The sequence below is a fragment of the Eschrichtius robustus genome, chromosome 6 (assembly GCF_028021215.1).
Source record: "Eschrichtius robustus isolate mEscRob2 chromosome 6, mEscRob2.pri, whole genome shotgun sequence".
Lineage (NCBI taxonomy): Eukaryota > Metazoa > Chordata > Mammalia > Artiodactyla > Eschrichtiidae > Eschrichtius > Eschrichtius robustus.
This window is the reverse complement of record NC_090829.1, coordinates 102,677,812-102,695,196: the sequence shown is the minus strand read 5'-3', so window position 1 is coordinate 102,695,196 and position 17,385 is coordinate 102,677,812.

Below are 17,385 nucleotides of genomic sequence, written 5' to 3'. Positions count from 1 at the left end.
ATGCTATAAGACTAGATATCAATTACAGGAAAACATCTGTAAAAAATACAAACACATGGAGGCTAAACAATACAATACTAAATAACCAAGAGATCACTGAAGAAATCAAAGAGGAAATCAAAAAATACCTAGAAACAAATGACAATGAAAACACAACGACCCTAATCCTATGGGACGCAGCAAAAGCAGTTTTAAGAGCAAAGTTTATAGCAATAAATTCCTACCTTAAGAAACAAGAAAAATCTCAAATAAACAACCTAAACTTACACCTAAAGCAATTAGAGAAAGAAGAACAAAAAAACCTCAAAGTTAGCAGAAGGAAAGAAATCATAAAGATCATATCAGAAATAAATGAAAAAGAAATGAAGGAAACAATAGCAAAGATCAAAAAAAACTAAAACCTGGTTCTTTGAGAAGATAAACAAAATTGATAAACCATTAGCCAGACTCATCAAGAAAAAAGGGAGAAGACTCAAATCAATAGAATTAGAAATGAAAAAGGAGAAGTAACAACTGACACTGCAGAAATACAAAAGATCATGAGAGATTACTACAAGCAACTATATGCCAATAAAATGGACAACCTGGAAGAAATGGACAAATTCTTAGAAAAGCACAACCTTCTGAGACTGAACCAGGAAGAAATAGAAAATATGAACAGACCAATCACAAGCACTGAAATTGAAACTGTGATTAAAAATCTTCCAACAAACAAAAGCCCTGGACCAGATGGCTTGACAGGCGAATTCTACCAAACATTTAGAGAAGAGATAACACCTATCCTTCTCAAACTCTTCCAGAATATAACAGAGGGGGGAAAACTCCCAAACTCATTCTACAAGGACACCATCACCCTGATAACAAAACCAGACAAGGATATCACAAAAAAAGGAAACTACAGACCAATATCACTGATGAACATAGATGCAAAAATCCTCAACAAAATACTAGCAAACACAATTCATCAGCACATTAAAAGAATCATATATTCTGATCAGGTGGAGTTTATCCCAGGAATGCAAGGATTCTTCAATATATGCAAATCAATCAATGTGAGAAACCATATTAACAAACTGAAGGAGAAAAACCATATGATCATCACAATAGATGCAGAAAAAGCTTTCAACAAAATTCAGCACTAACTTATGATAAAAACCCTCCAGAAAGTAGGCATAGAGGGGACTTACCTCAACATAATAAAGGCCATATATGACAAACCCACCGCCAACATTGTCCTCAATGGTGAAAAACTGAAACCATTTCCACTAAGATCAGGAAGAAGACAAGGTTGCCCACTCTCACCACTATTATTCAGCATAATTTTGCAAGTTTTAGCCATAGCAATCAGAGAAGAAAACGAAATGAAAGGAATCCAAATTGGAAAAGAAAAAGTAAAACTGTCATTTTTTGCAGATGACATGATACTATACATAGAGAATCCTAAAGATGCTACCAGAAACTACTAGAGCTAATCAATGAATTTGGTAACATAGCATACAAAATTAAGGCACAGAAATCTCTTGCATTCTTATACACTAATGATGAAAAATTTGAAAGAGAAATTAAGGAAACACTCCCATTTACCAGTGCAACAAAAAAATAAAATACCTAGGAATAAACCTACCTAAGGAGACAAAAGACTTGTATGCTGAAAACTATAAGACACTGATGAAAGAAATTAATGATGATACAAACAGATGGAGAGATATACCATGTTCTTGGATTGGAAGAATCAACATTGTGAAAATGACTATACTATCCAAAGCAATCTACAGATTCAGTGCAATCCCTATCAAACTACCAATGGCATTTTTCACAGAATTAGAACAAAAATTTTCACAATTTGTATGGAAACACAAAAGACTTCAAATAACCAAAGCAATCTTGAGAAAGAAAAACAGAGCTGGAGGAATCAGGCTCCCTGACTTCAGACTACATTACAAAGCTACAGTAATCAAGACATTATGGTACTGGCATAAAAACTGAAATATAAATCAGTGGAACAGGTTAGAATGCCCAGAGATAAACCCAAGAGCATATGGTCACCTTATCTTTGAGAAAGGAGGCAGGAATATACAATGGAGAAAAGATAGCCTCTTCTATATGTGGTACTGGGAAAACTGGACAGCTACAAGTAAAAGAATGAAATTAGAATACTACCTAACACCATACACAAAAATAAACTCAAAATGGATTAAAGACCTAAATGGAAGGCCAGACACTATAAAACTCCTAGAGGAAAACATAGGCAGAGCACTCTATGACATAAATCACAGCAAGATCCTTTTTGGCCCACCTCCTAGAGAAAGGGAAATAAAAACAAAACAAAACAAAAAAAAAACAAATGGAACCTAATGAAACTTAAAAGATTTTGCACAGCAAAGGAAACCATAAACAGGATGAAAAGACAACGCTCAGAATGGGAGAAAATATTTGCAAACGAATCAATGGACAAAGGATTAATCTCCAAAATATACAAGGAGCTCATGCAGCTCAATATCAAAAAAACAAACAACCCAATCCTAAAATGGGCAGAAGACCTAAATAGACATTTCTCCAAAGAAGATATACAGATTGCCAAGAAACACATGAAAGGATGCTCAACATCACTAATCATTAGGGAAATGCGAATCAAAACTACAATGAGGTATCTCCTCACACCGGTCAGAATGACCACAATGAAAAAGTCTACAAACAATAAATGTTGGAGAGGGTGTGGAGAAAAGGGAACCCTCTTGCACTGTTGGTGGGAATGTAAACTGATACAGCCACTATGGAGAACAATATGGAGGTTCCTTAAAAAACTAAAAATAGAACTACCATATGACCCAGCAATCCCACTACTGGGCATATACCCTGAGAAAACCATAATTCAAAAAGAGTCATGTACCACAATATTCACTGCAGCACTATTTATAATAGCCAGGACATGGAAGCAACTTAAGTGTCCATTGACAGATGAATGGGTCAAGAACATGTGGCACATATATACAATGGAATATTACTCAGCCATAAGAAGAAACAAAACTGAGTTATTTGTAAAGAGGTGGATGGACCCAGAGTCTGTCATACAGAGTGAAGTCAGTCAGAAAGAGAAAATCAAATACTGTATGCTAACACATATATATGGAATGTAAAAAAAAAAAAAAAAAAATGGTTCTGAAGAACCTAGGGGCAGGACAGGACTAAAGATGCAGAGGTGGAGAGTGGATTGAGGACACGGAGAGGGGGAGGAGTGGGCCTGGACGAAGTGAGAGAATGGCATGTACATATATACATTACCAAATGTAGAATGGATGGCTGGTGGGAACCAGCTGCATAGCAGAGGGAGATCAGCTCGGTGCTTTGTGACCACCTAGACGGGTGGGATAGAGAGGGTGGGAGGGAGACACAAGAGGGAGGGGATATGGAGATATGTGTATATGTGTGGCTGATTCACTTTGTTATACAGCAGAAGCTAATGCAGCATTGTAGAGCAATTATACTCCAATAAAGATGCTGAAAAAAAGGAAAAAAAAAAAAAAAGACTCCACACAAAAACTACTGGAACTGATAAACAAATTTAGCAAGGTAGCAGGATACAAGATTAACATATAGAAATCTGTTCCATTTCTTTACACTAACATGAACTATCATAAAGGGAAAGTTAAAAAAAATCCCTTTTAAAATTGCATCAAAAATAAAATACTTAGGAATAAACCTGATCTAGGAGGTGAAAGACTTATACACTGAAAAGTATAAAACATTGATAAAAGAAACTGAAGATGATTCAAAAACTGAAATTTACCCCACATTCTTGTATTGGAAGAAATAGTATTGTCAAAATGGCCATATTACTAAAAGCAATCTATAGATTTAATGTGATCTCTTTCAAATTACGTATGACATTTTTCACAGAACTAGAAAAAATAATCCTAAAATTTATATGGAACCATAAAATACCCAGAATTGCCAATGCAATCCTGAGGGAAAAGAATAAAGCTGGAGGAATAACCCTCCCAGACTTCAGACAATATTACAAAGCTACAATAATCAAAACAGTGTGATATTGGCAAAAAAATAGACATATGGATCAATAAAACAGAATAGAGAGGCCAGAAATAAGCCCCCAAACCTAAGGTCAATTAATCTTTGACAAAGGAGGCAAGAATATACAATGGAGAAAAGAACATCTCTTCAGCAAATGGTGTTGGGAAAGCTGGAGAACCACATGTAAATCAATGAAATTAGAACACTTGCTTACACCATACACAAAAATAAACACAAAATGGTTTAAAGACTTAAATATAAGACATGACACCATAAACTCCGAAAAGAGAACATAAGCAAAACATCCTCTGACATAAATCATACCAATGTTCTCTTAGGGCAGTCTCCCAAGGCAATAGAAATAAAAGTAAAAATACACAAATGGGACCTAATCAAACTTATAAGCTTTTGCACAGCAAAGGAAACCATAAACAAATGAAAATACACCCTACAAACTGGTAGAAAATATTTGCAAATGATGTGACCAACAAGGGATTAATTTCCAAAATATCCAAACAGCTCATACAACTCAATAACAACAACAAAAAATAAAATCAAAAAATGGGCAGAAGACCCAATAGACATTTCTCCAGAGAAGACATATAGATGGCGAATAGGCACAAGAAGAATGCTCAACATTACTAATTATTAGAGAAATGCAAATCAAAACCACAGTGAGCCATCTCCTTACACTGGTCAGAATGGCCATCATTAAAAGTCTACAAGTAGTAAATGCTGGAGAGATTGTGGGGAAAAGGGAACCCTCCTACACTGTTGGTGGGAATGTAAATTGGTGCAGCCACTGTGGGAAACAGTGTGGTGGTTCCTTAAAAAGCTAAAAATAGAGCTGCTCTATGATCCAGCAATCTCACTCCTGAGCATATATCCAGAAAAGATGAAGACTCCAATTAAAATTCCACATAAATATGGAATGTAAAAAGAAAAAAAAAAGGTTCTGAAGAACCTAGGGGCAGGACAGGAATAAAGATGCAGACATAGAGAATGGACTTGAGGACACGCGGAGGGGGAAGGGTAAGCTAGGATAAAGTGAGAGAGTGGCATTGACTTATATACACTACCAAATGTAAAATAGATAGCTAGTGAGAAGCAGCCGCATGGCACAGGGAGATCAGCTCGGTGCTTTGTGACCACCTGGAGGAGTGAGATAGGTAGGGTGGGAGGGAGACACAAGAGGGAGGGGATATGGGGATATATGTATACATGTGGTTGATTCACTTTGTTGTCCAGCAGAAACTAGCACAACATTGTAAGGCAATTATACTCCAATAAAGATGTTAAAATAAATAAATAAATAAATAAAATAAAATTTAAATGGATTTTTAAAAACTGGAATGCTCATTACTGATAGGGTGGTGGAAATACAAATGATTTCAAACCTAGACATTTATTAAAATACATGTAAAAGAGTAAAAATAAGAAGCTTGCTATTTTAAAGATTCTAGAAAAATAAAATACAATATATTTTATAATGTAGGTATTCAAAAGTTAGGGTTATCATAGGGGAATTGATGCCCAGCTATTCCCCAAGGCAACCTGGGAAGAATCCACTACGGACATTGCTCACCTAAACGTTGATAAATGAGAAGCCTGTCAGGTAAATAAGCAGGGGGAGAACATTTCAGACATAGAACATGCGAGGAAAGATGGTATTGTAAGTAGGAATTCAGTTTGTTTAAGACACTAAAACAGCCCCTTGTAGTAGGAGCATATGAGTGAAGAGTAAAGTGATACAAAATGAAGATGAACCATTTCCCTAAGGTAACCTGTGATTTCTACTAAGAAATGCATGACAGATTGGCTCCATCTTTTAACCCAAATGAATGGTAACTTGAAGACATTGCAGGCTAGTTGTTCTCAATTACTGGAGGTGAAGAGTCTTCCCTAGGGGGAAGGGATAGTTAGGGAGTTTGGGATTGACAGGTACACATTTCTATATTTAAAATGGATAACCAACAAGGACCTACTGTATAGCACAGGGACATATGGATAACCACAAGGACCTACTGCTGCTAAATGTTATGCGGCAGCCTGGATGGGAGGGGAGTCAGAGGAGAATGGATACAAGTATATGTATGGCTGAATCCCTTTGCTGTGCACCTGAAACTATCACAACATTGTTAATCAGCTATACTCCAATATAAAATAAATGTTAAAAAAAAAAAGAATTCAGGTTTTGTTTCCAGTGGGTTAGGATATAGTAACTGACAAACTCTAGGATCCTAGAACTGCTCTAATTATAGTACAGACTGACTCCTACCCTGACATATAACATATGACAAAATGAATGAACTGAGCAGAGACCTACTGCACTTCAGATGGGAAGGGGTTGGGTCATGGTGTTATCCCTTGCAGAAGGAACACAGGTCTGCTGACTCCCAGCCTGTTGACCTTTGGGGCCTGAGTTGCCACTGAACTACATATGCACACTTCTTCCCATGCAATACTTCTTTCCTGGGCCTTAAATGATGCCCCAAACATATTCTTGGTCCCTGAGCCCCTTCCATTTTCTTGAGACAACTCCCTTAACTATAAATGGGTGAAATGGCATACTCTTAGAAATAAAAGATTCCTTATATGCCAGCATTTGAAGACAAGGTTTTCACATCAACAACCTGAACACATATGCCTAGCCTGCAGTGATGGCAGAAGGGTTTTTCTTGGATGGTTCATCTCACTCCATCCCTGCATAGGCTTAGACATACAGAAGCCAAGGGATGGAGTCTAGGTTGCCCTAGTCTCCTGCTATGTCATAATCACTTACGAGCTGCATGTACACAGGCATTTTACCTTTCTGAAGCTCTGTCTCTCCACTGATAATATGGACACAATAATACTTTTTTCCCCTTGTGAATTATAAAGATTACTGTGTTTAAAAATTCTTTCAAAATCAACAGGATAAATTCCTCCCTTTTTAATAATTGCATCACTGTTAATTTAGATCAGACAAATAACCTCCAGACCATAGCCAGGAAGTAGAGAGAGCATAGAGCCTCAGGAGAATATCTTATGAAAGGAAAGAGCAATTGCAAAGAGGGTGTGGGAAGACAGATTTCATATCCATGGATAAGGAACCATAAAGAAGGAATGCTGTGAGCATACAATTTAAGGCACAAGTTTCCCAAATGTGAAAGATATCTAAAAGATGTTCTGTTGTCCTAATCACAGCTTCTGGACAAGAAGTGGAAGATGTGTCCCAGGAGGCCTCAAGGGACCCCTCCAGCATCTTTGGTGTTTAGCATCTCTAAACTTAATGTGCTCCTCCCACTATCTTGTTAATCTGACTTCACCTCTTCACAAAACATTGGAGGTAACATTTCCTACTGGAAGGCTGTCTTGGAATTCCCAAGTTGTGCTATGTGCCACTCCTTTTGACTCCTATCTCTTGAGCATTACTGCATCATATTTCTAATCATGTTATACTGAAACCATTAATAAATTTGCCAATTATTTTCACAGAAGGAACAGTGTATGTTTTTCTTTGTCCTCTCAAAGCCCAGGAGACTGCCTGGCTGCCTAGTTCAAGTAGGTTCTTTATGATATAAATGGAACTGAAATTAACTCCCCTATATTTTGCCTATATTTAAATTTGTCTTTAAGCCTCCAAATGCTAAGATCTTATAACTCCAATCCCATCCCCATCTCAGTTAAAATAAGTTGAATTTTTCAGATCCTTCTATTCATTTTTCTGGAGTTGATTCCTTTGTTAAAATTAAATACAAAATGCAGACTGGAACTGGAAATTCCCTGATCAGATAAAACCACTTAAACCACATATACAAAACTAAATCTAGCTTATTTCATAGACCTAAGTGAAACTTAAATTAGGTCATTTCTTGTAAATGCCTCTGATAATCCTGAAAGAAACAAATTCTCTTTCCCCAGATGGTATAAGATAATCAGTTTTAATCAGTCCCCTACTATCTGAAAACCCTCATTGTAACAACCAATCACTGTAAAGATTAAACAGCTACCTCATTTTTACTTTATAAGCCGTCATCAAACATCATGCCCCGAGCTTTATATCAGTTTTAAATTTGAAAGCTCCCACCTCAAACTGTTCTTATATGCACAAAAACTCTTACAAAATACTATTTGTTTATTTGGTGGTTTTAATTTTGCTATTTCCAGATTTGTTACATCTTTAATTAAAATATTCTTTCTCAAAGACTTCTGTCCAAGTCCTCGCCTCTTTGCAGACTTAACTCATATCCTATCTATAAGGGTTAAGAAGCTATTATTGACCCATCCAATAAGAAGGAATTTATCCTGTTTTCCTATTGCTTTCCCCCTACTCAGTTCAATGTACCAGCTTAATTCTTATCTTACAGTCCTAAAAGGAGTCTACTTTTGTTTTATAACTGTGAGGCCTCTAAAAGGACACCAAATTAGAAGTGAGAATTTAGTTTAAGTCCTGGCTCTGCCATTCACTAGCCTGTAGACTTAACTAAGTCACATAATTTTTGTAAAATTGATTTCCCTTATACTGAAATTACATAAACACATAGCCAAATATGTTATATTGTGTTATTTTATAATTGTATGCAATGTTATATATTTAAGATACAAAAGAACAGGGCTTAAACAAGCTTATCTATTTTATGCTCCTTAAAAAATACGGGGATTTGAAGCAATATTTAATAGAGTAAATAATAATATAAAAATCAAAAAGTGTTCTGCTACTATAGAAAAATATGTAACGCCAGCCAGTCACTCTTTGTCCCAGAAGAATGTGTGATATATTTGTAAGAATACATAGTACAATTCAGTATGTATAGTCTATGAATTACAAACTATAAGCATGAGAAAGTATATTACAACAAAGGATTTATTAGTAAAATGGTCTTATCTTTTATCAATTCTTGAGGGAGAGACTACAGTTGCCATATCAGACTCTGATATGATTGATGGAGCCCTTGTCATGCTAAGTAATAACTTTATAGAAAGGGAACTGCCCTTCTATCCACTAGAATCTAAAATGCTTTCTTTACTTTCCATCTCATCCTCCCACTTCCATAATTCAATCAAATGTATTTCTATGATTACATATTTAGCTTCCCCTGTTTATTTTAATATATATATTCATAATACATAAAAGTCATACCATTCAAATTTAATTGGAATTTTTTCAAAATTATATGTTATATATTATAATTTATATATTATATTTATAATTTATTATTAATTATTTTTAATTTCTGATTTCTACTAGGTATGACATGTTGCTATTGTTATGTTATTATTTTTTTTTAATTATAGTTACAAGTTTTAGCTAATTTTTAACTTCACTTTGGAAAATGAATAGCACTATTCTATTAATCCTGAGACAAAAATATCTTTGACAAGATTATTCCCTTTTAAAAATGTAGTTCAGTGTCATAAATATGTCTTATAATACTATAAACACCAAGTTCAAATAAAACAGGTCAATATAAAAATTTTGAAAAAACAAAACTAAATATGTGTATACATTTTTTTTTAACAATATAATAAAGACTTAATTTAAAAAACTGGAGACTTCTTTCTGAATTGATATAAACCCTAAATTATAAATTTTTAAAAAATACAGTTTTAATCTAATACTATCAAGTTTATACTGTACATCTTGGGTAGAATCCTTACTTAGCAGAGTCCCTTGGGGGAATTGTTGTACTGCTTAGATAAGAACTATTTAAGATTAGCATTTCAATTATTTGACAGCAAATGGGAACTTCAAAAGTGCTTTAAGAGCTCTAAAACACTTATTATCTTAAGTAGTTTGAAACAGTCTTCATTTTATGTATACTATTAATTTGACTAACAAATCCTTTCCTTGTAGAGCTCATAGAGATAAATGTCAGCCTGAACCAAGGCTGAAGCACTGCAAAATCTAAATTAGACCCATGCAATTTAATGAGACCTTAATGTAGTTCTTCCCTGAACCCACATGGAAGTGCTGTCTCCTGACACAGTGAGCTACCCCAGCGGAGGGTAGTATGGGGCAAATGCAAGTTTCTTCCCAATTTACATATTTGGAAAGTATTGCTTTAATATTTCTTAAGTATTTGTATAACAAAACAAGGGATTTATACACGTTAGAGTGGTATTCCTACAGTTCTAATGTTAGAGAGAAAAAGGCAAAACATTTATTTAGCAGGAAACTGACACAGCAGGAAACTCTGATCCTCTCTTTGAAATACAGGCAAAGGCAAAGACCCATATATTTCAAATGAAGCTATGCAATTTTAAGTACGTGTATTAGATTTTGAAACTGTAATCAGTATTTTAAATATAACACAGTGGAATAGCGATATTGGGGAAAAGATAAACATCCATCTAGAAACAAGCTATTATTGACTCATATTTGTTGACAGGCATACCCAAATCCTGTGATAATAAAAGCAAGGATCCTCAGTAGGATGTTTGGATTGGTCGGATCTCAGGCAGATTCATGCAGCGTGTCAGAAGAGTAAGACTTTCCTACCCCAGGGTATCCTCAAGCAGCCCTCCCAACTAATTTGTAGAACATGTAAGGCCATGAGGATATAGTTCTAAAAGATTTATTAACTACCTAGTACTGGCATGACAGGGAGAAGTAAGTTATCAGCAGAATAACAAGTCTTCAGATATCTAGCTTTTCTTCAACTAGTGTGCTTAGCTATCCATAATATCAAATACCTCTTCCTTTGTTTCTCCTTTGACTCATCCAGGTTCTTGCACAGTTTCAAAGCCTGGGTAAAATATGTACCACCCAGGCTAGTATCATAGTGCTTTTTTACTTCAATGCCCAACTTACACCAAAACACCTACTGCCTTGTATTACCAAGATGTTTCTTTAGTAATAAAACCTAACTACTTATTTCTTAAATTGTAGTTAAACCTGAACATGAGGTTATATTCTGAATTTTGAGAAGTATCACTGGACTCGCATTTCATCTGAATCAGTATACTAATGCTCTGTGTTATAACCAGATGACTGTAATTTCTCTCACTCAGAAGAGGTCACTGTTGTGATTAATCTAGACACCGGGCACTGTTCCATAGGATGTGCCTTTCCTCATATGAAATTGCTAAAATCTTTAAACTGTGTGTGGTAAAAATTGAGTGAATTACCTCTGAACTTATAATTACATGACAGTTGATTTGAGCTTCTTCCTTCAGGAGAAGGGCTTATAGGTGATGCTCCCTGACTTTTCCATTTAAGTAAATACATTACAGATTAAGTACGATTACACAATTTTTAAGACCATAAATTTCCCTATTAAATAAAATAACTTTTTAATTTAGATCTTTTAAGTTGCCAACAGTACTGTTGGCTTGGACAAAAAGTTCGTTCGGGTTTTTCATAGGATCTTACAGAAAAACCCACGTGAACTGAACGAACTTTTTGGCCAACCCAATAGTAGTGGCACCACTGATTGGTTTGACAATTATGTGGACACTTGTACCATGACCCTTCCCAAATCAATAAAATCTTTATTTACAGCTATGCTAGACCAAATAGATCAGAATATTTATAAATCTTATAGACGTTTTCCATGACACCTGAAATTTAATTGCACAGGTATCACAGAGTTGACACCATGGATATAATATACCATTGGCATGTCTATTTGACCAATAGACCCTGATTTGCATAAAATACACCCTTGCCTGCAGCATTCTAATTAGAAGGAAAGTGCTAGTATTTTCCTAAATAACTAGTCTTAGAATCTAGGACAAAGAGATTTTAAGAAAAAATAGAGCCTTGTCAAATCACAAACAAATTTTATCAAGTTTGATAAAACTCTCTTGAATTAAAGCCTTAAAGGATAATGACTTAAATGGGAGAAACAAATCAAAAACAAAAACAATGAAATATCACCTCATACCAGTCAAAATGGCCATCATCAAAAAATCTACAAACAATAAATGCTGGAGTGAGGGTGGAGAAAAGGGAACCCACCTACACTTTTGGTGGGAATGTAAATTGGTACAACCACTATGGAGAACAGTGTGGAGGTTCCTTAAGAAACTAAAAAGAGAGCTACCATATAATCCAGCAATCCCACTCCAGGGCATAAATCTGGAGAAAAACATGGTTTGAAAGGATACATGCACCCCAATGTTCATTGCAGCACTGTTTACAATAGCCAAGAATGGAAGCAACCTAACTGACCATCGACAGATGAATGGATAAAGAAGATGTGGTATATATATACAATGGAATATTACTCAGCCATTAAAAAGAATGAAATAATGCCATTTGCAGCAGCATTGGTAGACCTGGAGATCATCATACTAAGTGAAGTAAGTCAGACAGAGAAAGACAAATATCATATGATATTGCTTATATGCAGAATCTAAAAAAAAAATGATACAAATGAACTTATTTACAAAACAGAAACAGATTCACAGAATTAGAGAATGAACTTATGGTTACCAGGGGGAAAGGTGGGCAGGAGGGATAGATTGGGAATTTGGGATTGACATGTACACACTGCTATATTTAAAATAGATAACCAACAAGGACCCACTGTATAGCACAGGGAACACTGCTCAATATTCTGTAATAACCTAAATGGAGAAAGAATTTGAAGAAGAATAGATACATGTATATGTATAACTGAATCACTTTGCTGTACACCTGAAGCCAACACAACATTGTTAATCAACTCCAATATAAAATTAAAAAGTTTTAAGAAGTTTACTTCCAGGCAGCATTTTTTTCTATCTCTAACAAATAGAATAATACCTAAAATTTTAATACAGAAAATGTATAATGAAGACTATTGACTAATAGTTTCTGGTTGAATGTCAGCTTCAGTTACTTTTTTCTTAAATTGAAGTATGGTTGATTTACAATATTTTGTTAGTTTCAGATGTACAGCATAGTGATTCAGTATTTTTGCAGATTATATTTCATTATAGGTTATTACAAGATAATGGTAATAATTCCCAGTGCTATACAATAAATCATCGCTGCTTATTTATTTTATGTATAGCAGTTTGTATCTGTTAATCCCATGCCCCTAATTAGTCCCTCTCCCCCTTCATCTCCCATTTTGTAACCACAAGTTTTTTTTCTATGTCTCTGAGTCTATTTCTGTTTTGTATATGTATTCATTTGTATTATTTTTAGATTCCACATATAAGTGATATCATATAATATTTCTCTTTTCCTGTCTTATTTCACTAAGCATAATATTCTCTAGGTCAATTCACGTTGCTGCAAATTACAATATTTCATTCTTTTTTACTCCCAAATACACTGTAGTCCTATAAAGGACCATTTGAAATTTGGCAAAAGTGAACACTGTGACAAGAGATTCTTCTAGAAGTTACAGTTTAAAGCAACAAACTAAAGAATTCATTCTCAGTAGAGCATTATAGAAGAGACACAGAAGAAATGCTAGTGTTAGGAGCTGTATTCTGACTGCCTAAGTTCAGTCCTACCAGGTCATGGAAAACAATGAGTTAAGACTCAACTACCTTTTTATATCTCTAAGCCAGGTATCCTTAAAACTCCAGCTATAGAAGAGAAATTTTAAAAGAGAAATAGAAGCTATTGCCTGAGATCATACAAGTAGTAGGAAAACCAATGTTCATGTTATTTCCATTAACCATTTTCCTTCTCAGCTTTGATGAGCTTAACTATGGTCTTGTCCTATGACACCCCAAGTCGGTTGGGGGAAATAAATATCCTGGTTTAACAAAGAAAATTCAGTCAACTCTGAATGTCAATGTCATATTTGATCCAGAGAACAAATGTAGTATCTCATGGTTCTGAGAGAAGAGGAAAGGGGGCAGGGCACAACCTTTAAATGACATAGTCATTGTGGATACGACAAAAAGTGGTTAGAATCTATAGGCCCAAGATGGTGGAAGATTTAACTTCCAGCAGACCTTGAGCCTCATTATACACTCATTTTAATACATTAGCCTGCTAAATGACATACCCACAGGTGCCATGACAGTTCCAAGGTTGACCATAAAAGGCCAAAAAGTGGGTGGTGGCCCAATTCCTGGCCCAAATCCCTGCCCTTTCCCCAAAATAGTTGGAATTATCCTCCCACTCATTAGCGTATGAGATTACCCAGTCCATAAAAATTAACCACCCCATATTTTGAGCCCTCCTGTCTTCTGAAATGGCACACATTCTGTCTATGGAATGTGTATCTCCCTAAATAAAATTGCTTTCCCACTTAGTTCTTGGGGCAGAGCTCTCTTGCCTGCCTGCTTGTATCCTTCACAAGTGTCTTATATTAATAAACCTACTTCTTGCCTATAGCTTTGCCTCTCACTGAATTCCTTCTGCACTAAGACAAAGAAGCTGAGCTTCATTAAGTCCTGTGACCAAGTGTGCAATTTCAGCTGGGTGATTGTGGGTTCCAGTCCCCTCCTAAGCTGGAGATTGTGGGTTCAAGTCCCATCTGAGGCGCAACTGGGTTCGAGTCCCACCAGAGGTGCTACTGAGTTCAAGTCCCAATGTGAGGTGTGTGGTTTCAGTTTTAGAGATGACATTAAGGATTTACACGCCTTTGTTTGAGCATGTGCAAAGAGACTGGACTAGGAAAAAAAGAGCAGCAGAAAGTAGACTTGTGTAAGCAAATTTTTGAGTGAAGTTAGTTAATGTCCACAGTAGCCCTAAATTCTTAGTCTTCTAAATCTTTTGTGCTATTTACCAAAACTATTTTTATTTCATTCATAAAGCATATCTGATTTCACTAGGAGTCAGAGTTACTCCTAGGGGAAATGTACACCATCCTCAAATAATCTTCTGAACCAGAAACCTTCCTCCAGCAAACCTGTGATAATATCTTTCAGCTTTCTTATCTTGTGATTTAGAACCCTAACAGAGCTGCCATTCTCTGTCACCATCCCAAAACTGCCATGTCATCATTGCCCAGTCTCCCACACCTATAATTTAGTTTCAGGAGAAATTGAAGGGATAACAGCCTTGCTAGTATATAAGATGTTTGTGCTGTGTGTGTGTATATCATATTTTTACTATTAATTTTATTAAGGCAAAATTTACATACGGTGAAATACACAAATATTAAGCAGAGAGTTTGATAATTTTTGTCAAGCTTACACCAAAAATTCCAAACTCCAATAAACATACAAAATATTTCCCTATTCCAGAAGTTTCTTTCTGCCTTCTCTTTAGACAGACTTGGCCACCCCAGAAGTAAATACCATCCTTATTTCTATCATCATAAATTTGCTTATTCATATAGTATCATCAACATTTGTTAAAATCAGTATTCTTAAATTTAGCAGCTTTAGTGGGTATGAAATGTTATCTCATTGTGATCTTATTTTCAACTGACTAATTAACGACTAATAATACCTTTTCATGTGGTTATTGTTCATACATTTATATTCTTTATAACCATTCTTTAGAAATCACTTTTATTTTGAATTTAAGATTTGATTTTTATTTAAAATTTGCCAATTTTAAGTAGGTTATGTGTCTCCTTATTATGAGCTATTAGTGTTCTTAAATATTCAAACCTTTTGATAGACATACGTACCAATATTTTCTCTCAGATTGTGGCTTATGTGTTCATTTTTCTATTGTTGCATTTGTATGTAGTTTAAAAATTTGATGAGGTCTAACTTATCAATTTGTTTCTATTATGGTTAGTGATTTCTGTGTCCTCTAAGATAAAATTTTGCTACCCTAAGAAGAGCGACATATTATCCTAGATGTTCTCTCAAGTGCTCTGTATTTTTAGGGTTTTTTTAGGTTTGGGTCTATAATCTCAGCTCAAGATAATTTTTTGTGTAGGGTAAGCTTGGGGTCAAAGTTAATTTTTCTATGTGGTTATACAGTTGTCCAGCACCCTAATAGAAAAAAGTATTCATTTCCTATAAATTGTTTTAGAGAATTTGTGGAACTTCAGATAACTGTGGATATGTGGGTACATTTCTAGACTCTATTCTTGTCCATTGATCAATAAGCCTTAGCCAGCACAATAAGACAAGAAAAGGAAAAAGAGGCATACAGATTGAAAAGAAAGAAGTAAAACTGTCACTATTTGCAAATATCATGATTGTGTACATAAAAAACCCCGAGTCAACCAAAACCTCTAAGAATAAGTGAGTTCTCACATTTGCAGAATAAAACATCAACACAAAAAATCAATCATATTTCTGTATATTAGCAACAAACATGTGGGAACCAAATTTTAAAACACAATAGCATTAGCAATTACTCTGGAAAATAAATGAAATACTCATGTGTCAATATAACATATACATGTGAATGAGGCTTTTTCTGGGAACTGTGAGACAGGTCAAATGATTATAATGCTCCAGAGATGGAAATTTATGACGAACTCCAAATAGTCTGCTCCTTCCAGTGGCTGCAAGGCTGCTGCTTATCACAACTATACCATGGTTGCAAGGCTGCTGGTTTTCAAGGCTACCACAAAGCTGAGGGTGTAGGTCAAATTAAAACACCATAATTTCTGCTGTTCTTACTGAGGTTCAGTTACTTTTCATTATTAAATAACTATAAGAAAACCTGCCTTGGTATAGAGCACAGCAAGGAAAACAATTGTGTCTGAGAAGTGAAATGCCTAGCCAGCTCTCAAGGGAACTCACAACCTATTTTAAATGTGCCTATAAATTATTTGATACTCCTCACTTTAAGAGATAGAACTTAGTTTCCTTCCCATTGAGGATGGGCTGGACTTGGTGATTTCTAATAAACAGAATAAATAGAAAGTGACGGTGTGTGACTTCAAAGTCTAGATTCTTCCTCTTTCCTCTCTCTCTCTTAAATTGTTCACTCTAGACAGTTAGGGTCTATGTTGAGATCAGCTCTATAGAGAACTACATGTGACAAAGAAATGAAGTCTACAGCCAACAGTCAGGTGAGTGAGGTTTCTTGAGAGCAGATTCTGTAGCACTGGTCACATTCTCAGATCACTGAGTCCAGACAACATCTTCACTACAACCTTATGAGAGACTATAATCAAGTATCACTCAGATAAACTGCCCCCAGATTTTTGACACCTAGAAACACTTTGAGCTGCTGAATTTTTTGGTATTAGATATTTAACACATAGCCCATATTCCTAACTCAAAAAGTTCAAAAATTCAAGCTGTGAATTTAAAATGTCTCTGTCCAATAGGACTCTAGTTTCTTAATGGAAATAAAAAATTCTCTCTGGAGAAACACACCTTCATTCTAACAGAATCCCCAAACAATTCTCACAAATACTATTTTCAAAAGAAAATGAAAAATTTAATATAAAGTATTTCTAGCCACAAAGAAATAAGACACTTGAAAGTATATATAAACTAACAGAACTATAATAATTATTTACAGTGGAATTAACACAAATAGCATATAAGTAAGGAAGAGAC